Source organism: Phyllobates terribilis, unplaced genomic scaffold (genome assembly GCF_046119375.1).
Source record: "Phyllobates terribilis strain yellow unplaced genomic scaffold, ASM4611937v1 Scaffold_4__5_contigs__length_816908805, whole genome shotgun sequence".
NCBI lineage: Eukaryota > Metazoa > Chordata > Amphibia > Anura > Dendrobatidae > Phyllobates > Phyllobates terribilis.
Window position 1 is genome coordinate 762,337,103 of NW_027362764.1, and position 17,855 is coordinate 762,354,957.

Below are 17,855 nucleotides of genomic sequence, written 5' to 3' on the forward strand. Positions count from 1 at the left end.
CACCCTGCCCCAGTATGTGCCCATGCCTGCCCGGCTCCTCCAGTATGTGCTCACCCTGCCCCAGTATGTGCCCATGCCTGCCCCAGTATGTGCCCATGCCTGCTCGGCTCCCCCAGTATGTGCCCACCCTGCCCCAGTATGTGCCCATGCCTGCCCGGCTCCCCCAGTATGTGCCCATGCCTGCCCGGCTCCCCCAGTATGTGCCCATGCCTGCCCGGCTCCTCCAGTATGTGCTCACCCTGCCCCAGTATGTGCCCATGCCTGCCCGGCTCCTCCAGTATGTGCTCACCCTGCCCCAGTATGTGCCCATGCCTGCCCGGCTCCCCCAGTATGTGCTCACCCTGCCCCAGTATGTGCCCATCCTTGCCCGGCTCCTCCAGTATGTGCTCACCCTGCCCCAGTATGTGCCCATGCCTGCCCGGCTCCTCCAGTATGTGCTCACCCTGCCCCAGTATGTGCCCATGCCTGCCCCAGTATGTGCCCATGCCTGCTCGGCTCCCCCAGTATGTGCCCACCCTGCCCCAGTATGTGCCCATGCCTGCCCGGCTCCCCCAGTATGTGCCCATGCCTGCCCGGCTCCCCCAGTATGTGCCCATGCCTGCCCGGCTCCTCCAGTATGTGCTCACCCTGCCCGGCTTCCCATCCTGCCCGCACACGTCTGGTCGGCAGTGCCTCCTCTGTCTGATCCAGCAGGAACAATAATCCGACACATCAAACACCGGCAGCAAACAAAGGAAGGAAAATCCACGACGCTACTTACCCCACGCACCGTCCCCCGTGCAGAGTCCCCCGTGCAGAGTCCACCGTGCGCCTCCTCCGGCAGCGCTGAGCCTCCTCCGTCCTCCCTGCAGCGCCTTCTCCCTTCTGTCTCCCTCAGACTCTATATAGTAACTCAGGAGCCACGTGGATTGGAGAAAAAAGCTAAACACAGAGCACAGACCCCGCCCCGACTGCACCGCCGGCTGCACAGCGGCAGAGACAGGCGCAAGCACCGGGCAATGGTGGCGGCGGGAGGCAGAGACGGGCTGCTGTGTGCGGGGCTGGAGCTGCTGTGTCTCTGTACCCCGGATCAGACCTGTGGGTGCGACCCCCGGAGACTGCGCCCCCACTCGGCACATCATCCTGCAGAGCAGCGGTTTCGCTTTGACTTTCCAGGAAGGAAGAAAAAGGAAAGAGACACAGACGAGAAGAGCAGAGGAAGAAAGAAAGAACAGAGAACGAATGAGACAAAGAAAGAGCAGGAGTAGATAGAAAAGATCCACAACTGTAATAATAGTCACAGTGCATACAACAGAATGACAAGGGAATAATCCGAGAATAAAAAAGGAACAATAATCAGAATGTAACAATATTTCTTTAAGGCCATGTTCACACTTTTAGCTTATGTTCAAAACGCTCTCATAAATCACTTCACAAACCCAACTGCCTCACAATGGTCCTCCATAATTCATAAACAGGAATGTAAGTATTAAAACAGGAAAGCTTTACCATTCTCAACAGGTTTACACATGTATGCCATAAAAAGTTATGTCACTGTACATACATTATATTACTTATTCCTGAGTTACATTGTGTATTATACCCCAGAGCTGCACTTGTGGCGCCCTGCAGCGCACAGGTGCCACAGATCCCAGTAGGGTGCATGGATGGACTTCTCCACAAAAGGCCCTCACACATTCACACACCTCCACCCTACCACCTCAGACCACCAGAGGGAGCCCTGTTAGGGATATATATAGGGAGGGTGGAGCCAGGCAGCTCAGTTAGTTGAGTGTTTAGTCTGAGAGCATGCTGACGCTGAGAGCAGCGAAGACGCAACTCGTCTGCTGCTGCCGTAGTGAGGGCCCTGAGTGTGGCCAACGGCAAAGAGGAAAGGAGAGAGGAGTTGAAGGGGGGCAGAGGAGCGTACCAGGCTCACGCCGAAATATACACCGGACACCGGGTCCGCGCCTGCAGGGTCCTTTACACCCAGTAGGGACCACCGGATACCAGGAAGACTACAAGTCCCAGGTCGACCAACAATGACTACAGTACCAGGGCTAGGAGTCACGGAGGCCCCAGCGTCCAGGGAGAGTGATCTCCAAGAGAAGGCCCTACCACCAGGTCAGCAGGTGCAAGAGAGAGAGACAGTAATTAAGCCAGGCCTAGCTCCAGGCAGGTCAGAAGCTTAGCAAGTGGAAGCAACGGATCAGGAGGCCCTATACCCGCTCACTGGGGAGAGTCCAGAAGTGCACCCTGCCTACCGAGTACCCTGGACCGTGCCTGCAACTACACCAGTAAAGGTACCGAAGCGAACCCCTGTGTGAGTGTCTGTCATTTCTCCCTGAACGGTCCTGGCCGTCTCTCACCTGTACCACCATCCATTACTCCCACGCTGCCCTGAGGCCCGCTCCACCTGTGGGGAGTCGTTCCATCATAAGCTGTCCTAACATCTGCCTCAGAGGACTGCTCCGCCGCGGCGGCTCCCTTTAGCCGCATTCCACAGGTGGCGTCACGAACACTTTACAAATCCCCTATAAATAATCCCTTTTTTTTGGTGACCGCCCTGGGCCACGGACCGGGCCAGCCACCGTGATATCCCCCACCAGCATCCGCAGGCCCGGCTGCCGAGTACCCCATGGCTCTGGGGGCGAGTCATCTCTTGGCATCATGAACAGGATTGCGTGCCCGCTGCCACCGGGTACTGTGCGCCTTAAAAGACTGTAACACTTACTGTTCTGCTGGTGCAGTCACTGTGTACATACATTACATTACTGATCCTGAGTTACCTCCTGTATTATACTCCAGAGCTGCACTCACTATTCTGCTGGTGCAGTCACTGTGTACATACATTACATTACTGATCCTGCACTGATCCTGAGTTACATCCTGTATTATACCACAGAGCTGCACTCACTATTCTGCTAGTGCAGTCACTGTGTACATACATTACATTACTGATCTTGTACTGATCCTGAGTTACATCCTGTATTATACTCCAGAGCTGCACTCACTATTCTGCTGGTACAGTCACTGTGTACATACATTACATTACTGATCCTGAGTTACATCCTGTATTATACCCCAGAGCTGCACTCACTATTCTGCTGGTGCAGTCACTGTAAACATACATTACATTACTGATCCTGTACTGATCCTGAGTTACATCCTGTATTATACTCCAGAGCTGCACTCACTATTCTGCTGGTGCAGTCACTGTGTACATACATTACATTACTGATCCTGTACTGATCCTGAGTTACATCCTGTATTATACTCCAGAGCTGCACTCGTTATTCTGCTGGTGCAGTCAGTGTGTACATACATTACATTACTGATCCTGTACTGATCCTGAGTTACATCCTGTATTATACTCCAGAGCTGCACTCACTATTCTGCTGGTGCAGTCATTCTGTACATACATTACATTACTGATCCTGAGTTATATCCTGTATTATACTCCAGAGCTGCACTCATTATTCTGCTGGTGCAGTCACTGTGTACATACATTACATTACTGATCCTGAGTTACATCCTGTATTATACCCCAGAGCTGCACTCACTATTCTGCTGGTGCAGTCACTGTGTACATACATTACATTACTGATCCTGAGTTACCTCCTGTATTATACTCCAGAGCGGCACTCACTATTCTGCTGGTGCAGTCACTGTGTACATACATTACATTACTGATCCTGTGCTGATCCTGAGCTATATCCTGTATTATACTCCAGAGCTGCACTCACTATTCTGCTGGTGCAGTCACTGTGTACATACATTGCATTACTGATCCTGTACTGATCCTGAGTTACATCCTGTATTATACTCCAGAGCTGCACTCACTATTCTGCTGGTGCAGTCACTGTGTACATACATTACATTACTGATCCTGTACTGATCCTGAGTTACATCCTGTATTATACTCCAGAGCTGCACTCACTATTCTGCTGGTGCAGTCACTGTGTACATACATTACATTACTGATCCTGAGTTACATCCTGTAGATCTTTTTATTATAAAAATGAAAAACATAACAATAATAATAACAGAAACATAACAAAATTAATAACCACAAAATAAACAATGTAATGAACTGGTCCAGCCGCTCCCTCTCTCCTCACACACATATTATACATATATACAGAATAAACAACTCACACTATGACATCTGGTCCGGTTATCAACAAAATAATAGCAATATAATAAGTAAAATAAACAATAGCGGACAAAAATATACACAAACTAATATATACATATACATTTTTTTTATTTTTATAAATAATATAAAATAAATACTAACTATACAAATATATACAAGACAAAACAAAACCCCCCACACTTAAGCCCACCAGTCCCAACCCCGGCACTGACCTGAGAGCTGGTCCTGCGCCTCATGCCTCAGTCCATGTCCAACGTCCATAGGCCAGATCAGGCAGTGCCAGTTTTTCACCCAAATAACCAGTGTCCCACAAGATGAACCGACCTTCCCCCTTTTCCCTCCACCCAACCTAACACCTACACCCAAATCCATATATACAATATATACAGAAACAAACAATACAATAACAAACAATACAATAACCACAACTAGCAAAGCCCAAGTTCGGCGCCTGCAGCCCTACATCACTGTCTACTACTCAAAACAAAACAAAAATCTATGGTGCCAGCAGCTGCCCACCACCAGGAGAGGAGATGACCAGACTAGGGCACACTAAAAGAAAAGCCCCTCCAGAGGAGAAAAGCCCTTCGTGTACCCAGTCTCTCATACTCCAGAGAACGCACCTTCACCAGGTCACCGAGTATGGTCCTAAACACATCGTCCACTGGGAGGATTTTCCGCTGTGTCGATACTAAGCACCGTGCGTTCCACTTGTGATACCTAACCACTGTGCTAACTAGAAATAAGGTGCAGCGGTCCAGACCACCCAGGTCCCCGAATGCTCCATAGACCCATTCCGCATAAGAGAAACCGGCCAGCCGGGGCCAGCCAATGGAGGCGCCCACCCTGTTGTACACCTCTGTGTTAAAGGGACAACGAAGCAGGAAGTGGTCCATGCTTTCTAGCATGGTATCAAAATGCTCCCAAGGACAGTTCCTGTCCTCAGAGCTCCTACACTTCAGATTGTCCCTCACACACAGTATCCCATGGAAGCAGCACCAAGCCAAGTCCCAAAACTTCGAGGGGATCCTGATTCAAAAGATGCAGACCCACCCCAAGATCCCCAATTGGGCAATCCCTGAGCACCAGAGGCCTCTGAAAATGGGTCAACAGAACCCTTTTGTCAAGGAGCTTCCTTGGCAGAGTCCTGACCTCCCACATTCCCAGACCCCACCGGCGAATTACCTTCAGAACCACGGTAGCGTAAGCCGGGAGATGTCCATGCGGTGTGCGTAGATCCTTCACTTGCCCTCCTGTCTGCCATTCCTGGAAGAAAGGCTGAAACCATCCCCTACAGGAGAATACCCACGGAGGAGCCCTCTCTTTCCAGAGGTTTGCAATATTGATCTTAATAAAGGTATTCACAAGGAATACCACAGTGTTGACCATACCCAACCCTCCTAGTCTCCTCGTACGGTAAGTAACCTCCCTCTTGACCAGGTTCAGTCTATTCCCCCATAACAGTTGGAAGAACAAACTGTAGACCCCAGTCCAGAGAGGCTCTGGCAAGATGCACACACTGCCCAGATAGATCAGCCAAGGGAGCAGGTAAGTTTTGATCAGGTTTACCCTTTCCCTTAGGGTCAAAGACCAACCCTTCCATTGGTTCACCTTCTGAGTGGCGATCTCTAGCCTGCTGTCCCAATTTTGTTTGGGGTAATCCCCCCTGGCCAAATTCGATGCCAAGAACTTTTGCAGAGACTTTGGGTCCTGGAAGGGTGTCCGGGAGATCAAAACCAGAATCTCCTCCTCCCAGCCAGAGACTCTCACACTTATCCTGGTTGATCTTAGACCCGGATGCCTCCGAGTAGCGATTTACCTCTGACAACAACCACTCTGCCTCCCTGTCAGAGGAAACAAAAACGGTGACGTCATCGGCATACGCCACCACTCTCACAGTGGCTTCGGGTGCTGCCCGGTCCATCCCGATCCCAGCCAACGGTCCATGCTCCACCCTCCTAAGAAGGGGGTTAATCGCAAACACGTACAGCAGCGGGCTCAAGGGACAACCCTGGTGAACACCACATCCAACCTCAAAAGAGCTGTAACATACCTGGCGGCATCCTTGCATAGTGGTCCATCTCCCACTGTGCAAGAGCGCGCACTTGATTTCTAGTCCAGACTATCACTTCCTGCTTCTTGTAGCTGCTGCAGGCACACCCCTTGTGCGTCCTCAGCCTATTGTTGTCTGTCACCTGGTATTTAACCCAGCTCTTTCCTGGAATCCTTGCCTGAGCATTGTGTTCTGTCAGTTGGCTTCTTGTCACTGATGTGCCAGGTCCTGTCTATGTTTCCTGCCTTTCGGTATCAGTTTCCGTGTCTGAACTGTGTCCTGTCTGAACTATCTTCTAGCCTGTTGTCTTCTGCCTATCCTGGAGGCTGTATTTCCAGGCCAGTGTGAACACGCTCCTAGCCTGTTCTTTCCGCCTTCTAGGGGCCGCATACCTAGACCCGTTCCTGTATCTTGCCTGTTCCTGTCTGAACATGCTCCTAGCCTGTTCGTTCCGCCTTCTAGGGGCCGCATACCTAGACCCGCTCCTGTATCTTGCTGCTGTGTCTGTTCTTGTCTGAATACTCTCCTAGCCTGTTACCTGTTTTTCTATATGTTCGTACCTTCCCTTTTCCTGCAGAATCTGATCCCGTACCTAACTCCTACTCGTTGTCCCTGTACTCCCGTTTGTGAGTTTAGAGTCCACTCGCTACTTCATTGCAAGTATCTTGTGTGTACCTGGTTCTGCCTTTCCCTTCCAGTCTGTTCCGTGTGAACAGAGCCCTGTCCGCTCTGCTCTGACCCTTTGCTCGCTGCTCCGGCAGTCTCGCTCTGCTCTGACCCTTTGCTCGCTGCTCCGGCAGTCTCGCTCTGCTCTGACCCTTTGCTCGCTGCTCCAGCAGTCTCGCTCTGCTCTGACCCTTTGCTCGCTGCTCCGGCAGTCTCGCTCTGCTCTGACCCTTTGCTCGCTGCTCCGGCAGTCTCGCTCTGCTCTGACCCTTTGCTCGCTGCTCCGGCAGTCTCGCTCTGCTCTGACCCTTTGCTCGCTGCTCCGGCAGTCTCGCTCTGCTCTGACCCTTTGCTCGCTGCTCCGGCAGTCTCGCTCTGCTCTGACCCTTTGCTCGCTGCTCCGGCAGTCTCGCTCTGCTCTGACCCTTTGCTCGCTGCTCCGGCAGTCTCGCTCTGCTCTGACCCTTTGCTCGCTGCTCCGGCAGTCTCGCTCTGCTCTGACCCTTTGCTCGCTGCTCCGGCAGTCTCGCTCTGCTCTGACCCTTTGCTCGCTGCTCCGGCAGTCTCGTCCTGCTCCTCTCTCGCTCACCGCTCCAGGCGGCCTTGTCCTGCTCTTCTCTCGCTCACCGCTCCATGCGGTCTCGTCTTGTTCTGCTCTTGCTCGCCGCTCTGGGTGGCCTCACTCTGCTGTGTTTGTCCACCGCATCTGCGGTTCTGTTCCTGAGTCCCAGTCTGTACTGGTTCCTCTCCACTCGGTGCTCCAACCTGTCATACCTGCCAGTACCTCCCTGCCTGCATACCAGTCGTGCTTACCAGCATCCACCAGTCTGCATACCAGCCGTGTCTGCCTATACCCAGCAGTCTGTGTGCCAGCCTAACCTGCCTGTTCCTGTATTCCCCTGTGTGGGTCAAGAGCCGTGTCCGGGGTCTGTCCTGGAGTAGCACCTGGTCCCTCTGCTCGGTTCCTCCTTGGTGCACTGGCGTCGTATGCCGTCGTGCGACCCTGGTCGGATCAGGTGAATATTTAGTTACGCCCCTCCAGGCATTCACTCTCCGGCACGGTCCAGTGGAATCACTACATACAGTATACACGCACACGCCACTCAGCCCGGGTGTGTGCATTACAAGAGCTGCCAATCCAACCGTTCACAAGCGGGAAACTCTCTGCCCCAGCGTACAAGATCTTAAGCCAATCAACAAACCCCCCCGGCAGGCCATACCTCAGAAGGACAGACCAGAGGTACTCATGATTAACCTGATCAAATGCTTTTGCCTGGTCCAATGACAGCATGTACCCCTTCCAGTGGCCAGCCCTACCCTGCTCCACTGCCTCTCGAACACAGAGCACAGTACTAATTGTACTGTGGCCCGGAACAGAGCAATGCTGGACCCCCGAAAGGAGCTGGGGCGCAAATTTCACCAGCCGATTAAACAGCACCTTTGCCAAAACCTTCCTGTCTGCATTGAGAAGTGCTATGGGACGCCAATTCTCAATGCAAGATGAGTCCTTACCCTTTGACAAGATGATCAGAGCAGACCTCCTCATTGACTTTGGCAGAGTGCCCGAGGAAAGACACTCATTGAATACCTCAGTCAAGAGGGGAACCAAGGCGTCCTTAAAGGTCTTATAGAATTCAGATGTTAAGCCATCTGGACCGGGAGATTTCTTTAGGGCAAGCCCTTCAATCGCCGACTTAACTTCCTCTTCCCTGATCATCTCTGTCAAAACGTCAAGAGAGGGGTCTACCCCTGGTTCAGGGACTGCTTCAGCCAGAAAAGCCAACATCTCATCCCAATCCAGATCCCTGTTCCCCAAGAGGTGCGAGTAGAAGGATCTGACGACCTCCAGGATCCCTGATCTGGATCTTTTCAGGGAACCCGCAGTGTCAACCAGTCCTGTAACAACTTTACTATTCACTGACATCTTGCAGTTTCTGTGAGGGTCGGGCGAGCGGTACTTCCCATAATCCCTCTTAAAAACCAAAGATGCGTGTCTATCATTCTGACACCTCATTAGCAAATATTTCACGCTGGAGATCTCCTCGCGGCTACCTCCAGTTGAGACAAGATGCTCGAGTTTCCTCCTAAGGCCCTGATACAGGTGGTACCTGTCCAGGCTCCTGAGGCTCGAGAGCTGGCGGAAGAATCTCGCCACCCTTTTCTTGAACATCTCCCACCACTCTGACTTACTACTACAAAGATCCAGTAAGGGTACCTAGCTCTGAAGAAAATCCTCAAAGGACTGTCTTATCTCCATTTCTTCCAAGAGAGACGAATTGAACCTCCAAAAGCCTCTTCCCATCCGGGGGGTCTCTGTAACATTCAGAGAAAATAAAATCAAACAGTGATCGGAGAACTCCACCTCAACAACAGATACTGCTGAAGAGACGGCTTCCTCCTTTAAATAAAACCTTTCTATCCTGGACCTACAGTTACCTCTATGATAGGTGAACCCCTCGTGGCCTGGGGTGTGCCGGATGTGGACATCCACCAGGCGAGCCTCACTAGCTATACTATTAAGGGCGACGCTATCATTAGTCAGCTTGTCTCTGGAACCTCCTCTATCCCGGGGCCTCGTGACAGTGTTAAAGTCCCCTCCAAAGACGACCTGTCGACTCGTAAAAAAGTAGGGCTTGATCCTCATGAAGAGACACTTCCGGTCCCACTTAGATTGGGGACCATAGATGTTAATGAGCCGGAGCTCTTGTCCCTTCATGAGGACATCTAATATCAGGCACCTCCCCATTTCTAACTCAATAACCCATCGGCATTCTACCGGTGTGGTAAAAAGGGCCGCCACTCCGCTATACGGCTCAGCCGCAAGAGACCAATAGGAGGGCCCGAGTCTCCACTCCCTCTTAGATATAAACATCTCTGCCATATTTGGCAGCCTGGTCTCTTGCAAAAAGAAAATGTCAGCGTCAACCTGGCTGAGAAAATCAAAGGCCGCAAATCTAGCCATATTTGACTTAATGCTGGCAACATTAATGGACGCTAACGTCAACGGAGTGGGTACCGCCATCATTGGTGATTGAGTTAGATGGCTTTTTTCTTCCCACTCCCCTTATCCTCTGCCTCAGACGAGGAATCCTTCCCCCTCTTTAATGATAAAGAGGTGTCCATTCCCACATTTTTCCTTCTTTTTTCGTCCTCGTCTCCGGACTCTGCGCCAGTCCCTCCCCACAAGGACCTTGCATCTCCAGGAGAAGGAGACTCACATTTCTGCACAGTGCAGTTTGCACTGAAGTGTGTGGGGTCGCCGCACCTGTGACAGAGCTTCGGTTGCCCCTGGTAGAAGACCAGGATACGATCCCTACCCAGGAAGGCAGATGATGGAATGTGGGCAACCGTACCACATGAACGCTTAAGTTTTTCCATAAACGTCCAAGCCCCCGACCAGATACCAAACTCGTCGCGGTTTTTCTATGGCATCTCCACCACCTCTCCATACCGACCAAGCCACGTCATGATGTCATAACAAGAAAGCGACTCGTTACGAGTAATCACGGTCACTTTCTTGATCTGGTTTTGGCGAGACACTGCCTGAACAGCAAAGTCTCGCCAGCCGGGCTCATTTTTTGCCAACTCATAATTCGTCCAGAAGAGCTCAAGCCCCTCCGGCCGAACAAAGCTGACATCAAACACAGGCGTGGAATAGGGATGTATCAAGACGTAGATGTCAATTGCCTTGAAGCCCATCCTCAGCAGGAGCTCCACAACTTTAGACCTTGGAGGACATGCATCACTGACCACATTCCTACGCACACTGCCTGGCCCGGCTGTTGGGAGGTACCACACTGTATCCCCCCCTTTTTGCTCTCGGAAGGCCCCGAGGCCATGCCTCTCTATCCAGAAGGATAGATCAACCTCTCGACTCTCTACCATTAGTGATTTCTCCCCCTTATTTAGAGCCTCCAGAAGGCCGTTGCAACATGCCATCCCCAAAGCCCGGAGACGAGGAGGATGCCCTATTTGCCCCGGAGGTGACACTGGCATAACTCTGGACAGGCGTTGCCACCCCCGGGAGGGCAACCAGACCAGTGACTACATCAGCCCCAACAGCATCACTATTACCCACCCACAATCTCACCCTCCACCAAACCAGCAACCACACCACTAGACAATGAATTGGCCTCATTCACACCCACCACCACATTCATTCCTGCTGGACCAGTAACAATGGTGGATGACATTTTGACCTCAGCATCATCAGGCACAAGGGGCTCAGTCACCCCCAAAGAACTGGAGGCGACCTCACCCCTGGTCTTATGTGTGCCCTCCACATCATCAGTCGGTAATTTCTGTTTGGCATTCGGTATAATGCGCCGCTGATCTTTAGCCACTGTGAGACGCCACTGATCTTTAGCATCAGGATCTTCCGGACCAGAGACACCAACACAAAATAACGCTTTCGTGGGAGGACTGGAACGCTCAGCCCCAGCAGCCCCCTCACACTGCCGCCGCTTCTCAACTAAGTGATCAGCGGCAACAGCATTCAAAGGCGCCGAGGCTACCCGAGCTGCCCCAGACACCGGGCCGCTCACCCCTCCCACTGAGGAGCGCACCACAGCATCGTGGCCTGACCGAACGCCCGCCGCAGGGCCGCCCTCACTGTCCAGCCTCTCGGCTGATGCACCTTCTGCTGCGTCCCCACTACTACAAGCAGAGACGGAGCTCTGCGCCTCACTACCGTGCTCTGTAATCTCCCCGTGCCTTTGCACCAAATCCACAGCAGAACCCGGGTTGGGCTGGGCAATGGGGCTTATGCAGCGAGCTGAGCCTGCCGCCGACTCAGGGGGTACAGGGAGGAGGGCATATACAGTGGTGGCCAAAAGTATTGGCACCCCTGCAATTCTGTCAGATAATACTCAGTTTCTTCCTGAAAATGATTGCAATCACAAATTCTTTGGTTTTATTATCTTCATTTAATTTGCTTGCAAGGAAAAAACACAAAAGAGAATGAAGCAAAAATCAAATCATTGATCATTTCACACAAAACTCCAAAAAAGGGCCGGACAAAAGTATTGGCACCCTCAGCCTAATACTTGGTTGCACAGCCTTTAGCCAAAATAACTGCGAACAACCGCTTCCGGTAACCATCAATGAGTTTCTTACAATGCTCTGCTGGAATTGTAGACCATTCTTCTTTGGCAAACTGCTCCAGGTCCCTGATATTTGAAGGGTGCCTTCTCCAAACTGCCATTTTGAGATCTCTCCACAGGTGTTCTATGGGATTCAGGTCTGGACTCATTGCTGGCCACCTTAGAAGTCTCCAGTGCTTTCTCTAAAACCATTTTATAGTGCAAAATTTGTTGGTAGGCTTCAGACTTCATAATGCCATGCACACGGTCAAGCAGTCCAGTGCCAGAGGCAGCAAAGCAACCCCAAAACATCAGGGAACCTCCGCCATGTTTGACTGTAGGGACCGTGTTCTTTTCTTTGAATGCCTCTTTTTTTTCCTGTACACTCTATGTTGATGCTTTTTCCCAAAAAGCTCTACTTTTGTCTCATCTGACCAGAGAACATTCTTCCAAAACGTTTTAGGCTTTCTCAGGTAAGTTTTGACAAACTCCAGCCAGGCTTTTTTATGTCTCGGGGTAAGAAGTGGGGTCTTCCTGGGTATCCTACCATACAGTCCCTTTTCATTCAGACACCGACGGATAGTACGGGTTGACACTGTTGTACCCTCGGACTGCAGGGCAGCTTGAACTTGTTTGGATGTTAGTCGAGGTTCTTTATCCACCATCCGCACAATCTTGCGTTGAAATCTCTCGTCAATTTTTCTTTTCCGTCCACATCTAGGGAGGTTAGCCACAGTACCATGGGCTTTAAACTTCTTGATGACACTGCGCACAGAAGACACAGGAACATTCAGGTCTTTAGAGATGGACTTGTAGCCTTGAGATTGCTCATGCTTCCTCACAATTTGGTTTCTCAAGTCCTCAGACAGTTCTTTGGTCTTCTTTCTTTACTCCATGCTCAATGTGGTACACACAAGGACACAGGACAGAGGTTGAGTCAACTTTAATCCATGTTAACTGGCTGCAAGTGTGATTTAGTTATTGCCAACACCTGTTAGGTGCCACAGGTAAGTTACAGGTGCTGTTAATTACACGAATTAGAGAAGCATCACATGATTTTTCAAACAGTGCCAATACTTTTGTCCACCCCCTTTTTTAGGTTTGGTGTGGAATTATATCCAATTTGGCTTTAGGACAATTCTTTTTGTGTTTTTTCATTGAAGACAAATTAAATGAAGATAATACCAAAGAATTTCTGATTGCAATCATTTTCAGGAAGAAACTGCGTATTATCTGACAGAATTGCAGGGGTGCCAATACTTTTGGCCACCACTGTACATAGCTTACCGCTTCCTGCAGCTTTGGCTTGATCTTTTTAGCCTTTTTCTGGCCCCCTGGTGCCTCTTCTGGTAGATCGTCACCAAGATGGAAGTTTTGGAGGCACACTGGGGACTCCAGGAGCTTTATCTCGGACATTAGCGCCGCTCCCTGGCCTCTGCTGTCACTGTCCTCCCCTGAGCCGGCAGAACTGCGACCGGATGTCATTGTCGCCTGTCCTGCAAGGAGCTCGCTGCACGTGGCATGCGGGTGACTTTGCAGGCTGCCAGGTGGGGCTTCCTGCTGGTCATCATCACTCTCATCATCCACCTGGCTCTCAGGCTGCAGCCCCATCTGCCTCTGCTCTCTGTTATCAGCCATTTCTCTGAAGCGGTCTTCATTTATCAGTTTTTCTTTGAATGGACCACTCTGCTCTCTGATGGTGGCTTTTCTTAGTTCCAGCTCATGAATCTCACTGGTGAACCTCTTTACCTCCGCCTGGAATTTTGCCTTCCTTGATTTGGAGGCCCCTGCAGCTTTAGCGCTTATGCAGCGCAGCTCCTCCCGAAGCCTCCTGACAAGCTTACTTGCATCTTCATACTCACAGAGGTGGATCATGACCCGGGATGCATAGGTGGACACAGACTCCTGGGGACTTTGCAGCCCCCAACCTTCCTCAGTGAGGTCAGTCTCACCTCCATGAGCACTCAGCTTTCCTCCAGAAGGAGCGCCATCATGCACGCCGCTGTCAGGCTTTACCTCCATGCTGGAAGCCTTGCGGCTTCTCTGGGTCTCCACAAACCCAGGGGGAGTAGGAGCCACATTGCAGTGACTCCTGGTGGAGCGTCTAACCCCCGAGTCCTCCGATGTTTAGGCCTGTTGCTGGTTTCTTCAGTCCCCCGCCGGCCTAGTTCGGGAAGCAGAAGCCTGGGATTGGCTCCATCACTCATCCCAGGAAACCCACTCCCCCCCTGGGTAGGAGAGAGAGCAGATCCCCAGGTGGAGAGGTGCTGGTTCTCAGCAGAGCTGGTGCACACAGCAGGATCTGCAGCCACCACACCTGCAATCACCACAGTGAGCAACGGCTGATCAGAGCTGCGCTCACTATTCTGCTGGTGCAGTTACTGTGAACATACATTATATTACTGATCCCGAGTTACATCCTGTATTATACCCCAGAGCTGCACTCACTATTCTGCTGGTGCAGTCACTGTGTACATACATTACATTACTGATCCTGTTCTGATCCTGAGTTACATCCTGTATTATACTCCAGAGCTGCACTCACTATTCTGCTGGTGCAATCACTGTGTACATACATTACATTACTTATCCTGTACTGATCCTGAGTTACATCCTGTATTATACTCCAGAGCTGCACTCACTATCCTGCTGGTGCAATCACTGTGTACATACGTTACATTACTGATCCTGTACTGATCGTAGGTTACATCCACAATCACCACGGTGTGGTGGCTGCAGATCCTGCTGTGTGCTCCTGAGCTCTGTGAACCAACACCTCTCCACCTGGGGATCTGCTCTCTCGCCTACCCAGGGAGGGAGTGGGTTTCCTGGGATGAGTGATGGAGCCAAGTCCCAGGCTTCTGCTTCCCAAACCAGGCCGGCGGGTGGCAGGAGAAACCAGCAACCGGCCTGCACATCGGAGGACTCGGGGGTGAGATGCTCCACCAGGAGTCGCAGCAATGTGGCTCCTACTCTCCCCGGGACTGTGGAGACTCCTAGAAACCGCAAGGCTTCCAGCATGGAGGTAAAGCCTGACAGCATGCATGTTGGCGCTCCTTCCAGAGCAAAGCTGAATGCTCACGGAGGTGAGGCCGACCTCACTGAGGAAGGTTGGGGGCTGCAAAGTTCCTGGGAGTCTGTGTCCACCTATGCCTCCTGGGTCATGAGCCACCTCCATGAGTATAAAGATGCGAGTAAGCTCGTCAGGAGGCTTCGGGAGAAGCTGCGCTGCTCAAGCGCCAAAGTTGCAGGTGCCTCCAAACCGAGGAAGGCAAAGCTCCAGGCAGAGGTAAAGAGGCTCACCAGTGAGATTCATGTCCTGGAACTAAGGAAAGCTGTCATCAGAGAGCAGAGTGGTCCATTCAATGAAAAACTAATTCATGAAGACCTCTTCAGAGAAATGGCTGATAACAGAGAGCAAAGGCAGATGGGGCTGCAGCCTGAGAGCCAGGTGGATGATGAGAGTGATGATGACCAGTAGAAAGCCCCACCTGGCAGCCTGCAAAGTCACCCGCAGGCCATGTGCAGCGAGCTCCCTGCAGGACAGGCGACAATGACATCCGGTCGCAGTTCTGCCGGCTCTTGGGAGGACAGTGACAGCAGTGGCCAGGGAAGGGCGCTAATGTCAGAAATAAAGCTCCCGGAGTCCCCAGTGTGCCTCCAAAACTTCCATCTTGGTGACGATCTACCAGAAGAGGCACCTGGGGGCCACAAAAAGGCTAAGAAGACCAAGCCAAAGCCGCAGGAAGTGGTAAGATACGTATATGCCCCCCTCCCTGTACCCCCTGAGTCGGCGGCAGGCTCAGCTAACTGTATAAGCCCCATTGCCCAGCCCAGCCCGGTTTCTGCTGTGGATCCGGTGCAAAGGCGCAAGGAGATTACAGAGCGTGGTAGTGAGGTGCAGAGCTCCGTCTCTGCTTGTAGTAGCAGGGACGCAGCAGGAGGTGCATCAGCCGAGAGGCTGGATAGTGAGGTCGGCCTGGCGGCGGGCGTTCGGTCAGGCCACGATGCTGTGGTGCGCTCCTCAGTGGGAGGGGGGAGCAGCCCAGTGTCGGGGGCAGCTCCGGTAGCCTCGGCGCCTCTGAATGCTGTTGCCGCTGATCACTTAGTTTAGGAGCAGTGGCAGTGTGAGGGAGCTGTCGGGGCTGAGCGTTCCGGTACTTCCACTTCTGCCGCTGGTCAGGAAGATCCTGATGCTAAAGATCAGCGGCGCCTCACAACAGCTAAAGATCAGCGGCGCATCTCTACAAATGCAAAACAGCGGAAATTACCGACTGATAATGTGGAGGGCACACATAAGACCAGGGGTGAGGTCGCCTCCAGTTCTATGGAGGTAACTCAGCCCCTTGTGCCTGATGATGATGAGGTCAAAATGTCATCCACCATTGTAACTGGTCCAGCAGGAATGAATGTGGTGGTGGGTGTGAATGAGGCCAATTCATTGTCCAGTGGTGTGGTTGCTGGTTTGGTGGAGGGTGAGATGGAGGTGGGTAATGGTGATGCTGTTGGGGCTGATGTAGTCACTGGTCCGGTTGCCCCCCCCCGGTGGTGGCAACACCTGTCCAGAGTTATGCCAGTGTCACCGCCGGGGCACAAAGGGCATCCTCCTCCTCGTCTCCGGGCTTTGAGGACGGCATGTTGCAACGGCTCCTTCTGGAGGCTCTAAAGAAGGGGGAGAGATCACTAATGGTAGAGGGTCGAGAGGTTGATCTATCCTTCTGGATAGAGAGGCATTGCCTTGGGGCCTTCCGAGAGCAAAAAGGGGGGGGATACAGTGTGGTCCCTCCCAACAGCCGGGCCAGGCAGTGTGCGTAGGAATGTGGTCCGTCTTCGGTGGAAGGGCAGTGATGCATGTCCTCCAAGGTATCCTGGTCTTCTACCAGGGGCAACCGAAGCTCTGTCACAGGTACGGCGACCCCACACACTTCAGAAATATGCGTTGTGTGGGGGTATCGGCCATCTTGCTGCCTCTTGTGTGGAGATTAGGTGCCACCTGTGTGGTGAGTTAGGTCACCTTTTCAGCCGTTGTCCTCGCTCCTTCGCTAATGCAGTCGAGACCCCGGTGGTAGAAAGCCGTGAGGCCGATTCTGCTGAGGAGTGGACTAGCAAGGGTGGGAGAGATGAGGGGGCAGGGAAGAAAAGCAATAAAAAGACGCCTGCCCAGCTGAGGCGTCGAGACAAGCGCAGACAGGAGAGGGAGCGGGACGAGACCTGGGCTACTGGGTTGGCCCCTGTTCTGGATGCCAGTGTTGCTGCTGAGGCCCCGAGGGATGATGAGTTGGATGAGGAGGTCAGGAGGATCCACAGAGAGGAAACCGCCTCTGCCTCAGAATCCTCCCATTATGAAAGTATGGATGAGGATAAAAAGCGTGGCTAGAGGACAAGCGTAAGCTCGGCACTAAAAAGAAGAGAAAGAAGAGAGATAAAACATCTTCTCCCGCTTTGACCAAGGTACCTAAGGAAGGTAAAACTGACTCCCCTCTGCTTGGTCTTTCTAACCAGTTCCAAACCTTTGAGAACATCTCTTCCTCTGAGGAGGAGGCCGAGGGTGAGGTTCTGGCTTCGGCGGAGCTTACAGTGTTGAAGTCACCTCCAAAAACGACCTGCCGACTTGTAAAAAGGTAGGGCTTGATCCTCATAAAGAGACACTTCCGGTCCCACTTAGATTGTGGACCATAGATGTTAATAAGCCGAAGTTCCTGTCCTTTCATGAGGACGTCTAATATCAGGCACCTCCCCATTTCTAACTCAATAACCCGTCGGCATTCTACCGGTGCAGTAAAAAGGACCGCCACTCCGCTATACGGCTCAGCCGCAAGAGACCAATAGGAGGGCCCGAGTCTCCACTCCCTCTTAGCTTTAAACACCTCTGACATATTTGGCAGCCTGGTCTCTTGCAAAAAGAAAATGTCAGCTT

General features: G+C 52.0%; 1 protein-coding gene across 3 annotated transcripts in view; it reads right to left on the reverse strand.

Annotated features, from left to right (window-relative positions):
• Positions 1–1,037, reverse strand: part of ST3GAL1 (ST3 beta-galactoside alpha-2,3-sialyltransferase 1) — a 176,913-nt gene extending 175,876 nt beyond the window's left edge. For 2 of the 3 annotated variants that reach the window (XM_073679912.1, XM_073679913.1), the window contains exon 1: positions 761–1,037. The gene's annotated coding sequence lies outside the window, so the exon portion shown is untranslated. Of the gene's footprint in view, positions 1–626; positions 696–760 lie in introns of those variants that run through there. The other variant, XM_073679915.1, reaches the window with a different exon arrangement.
• Positions 1,038–17,855: the final 16,818 nt, after the last annotated feature.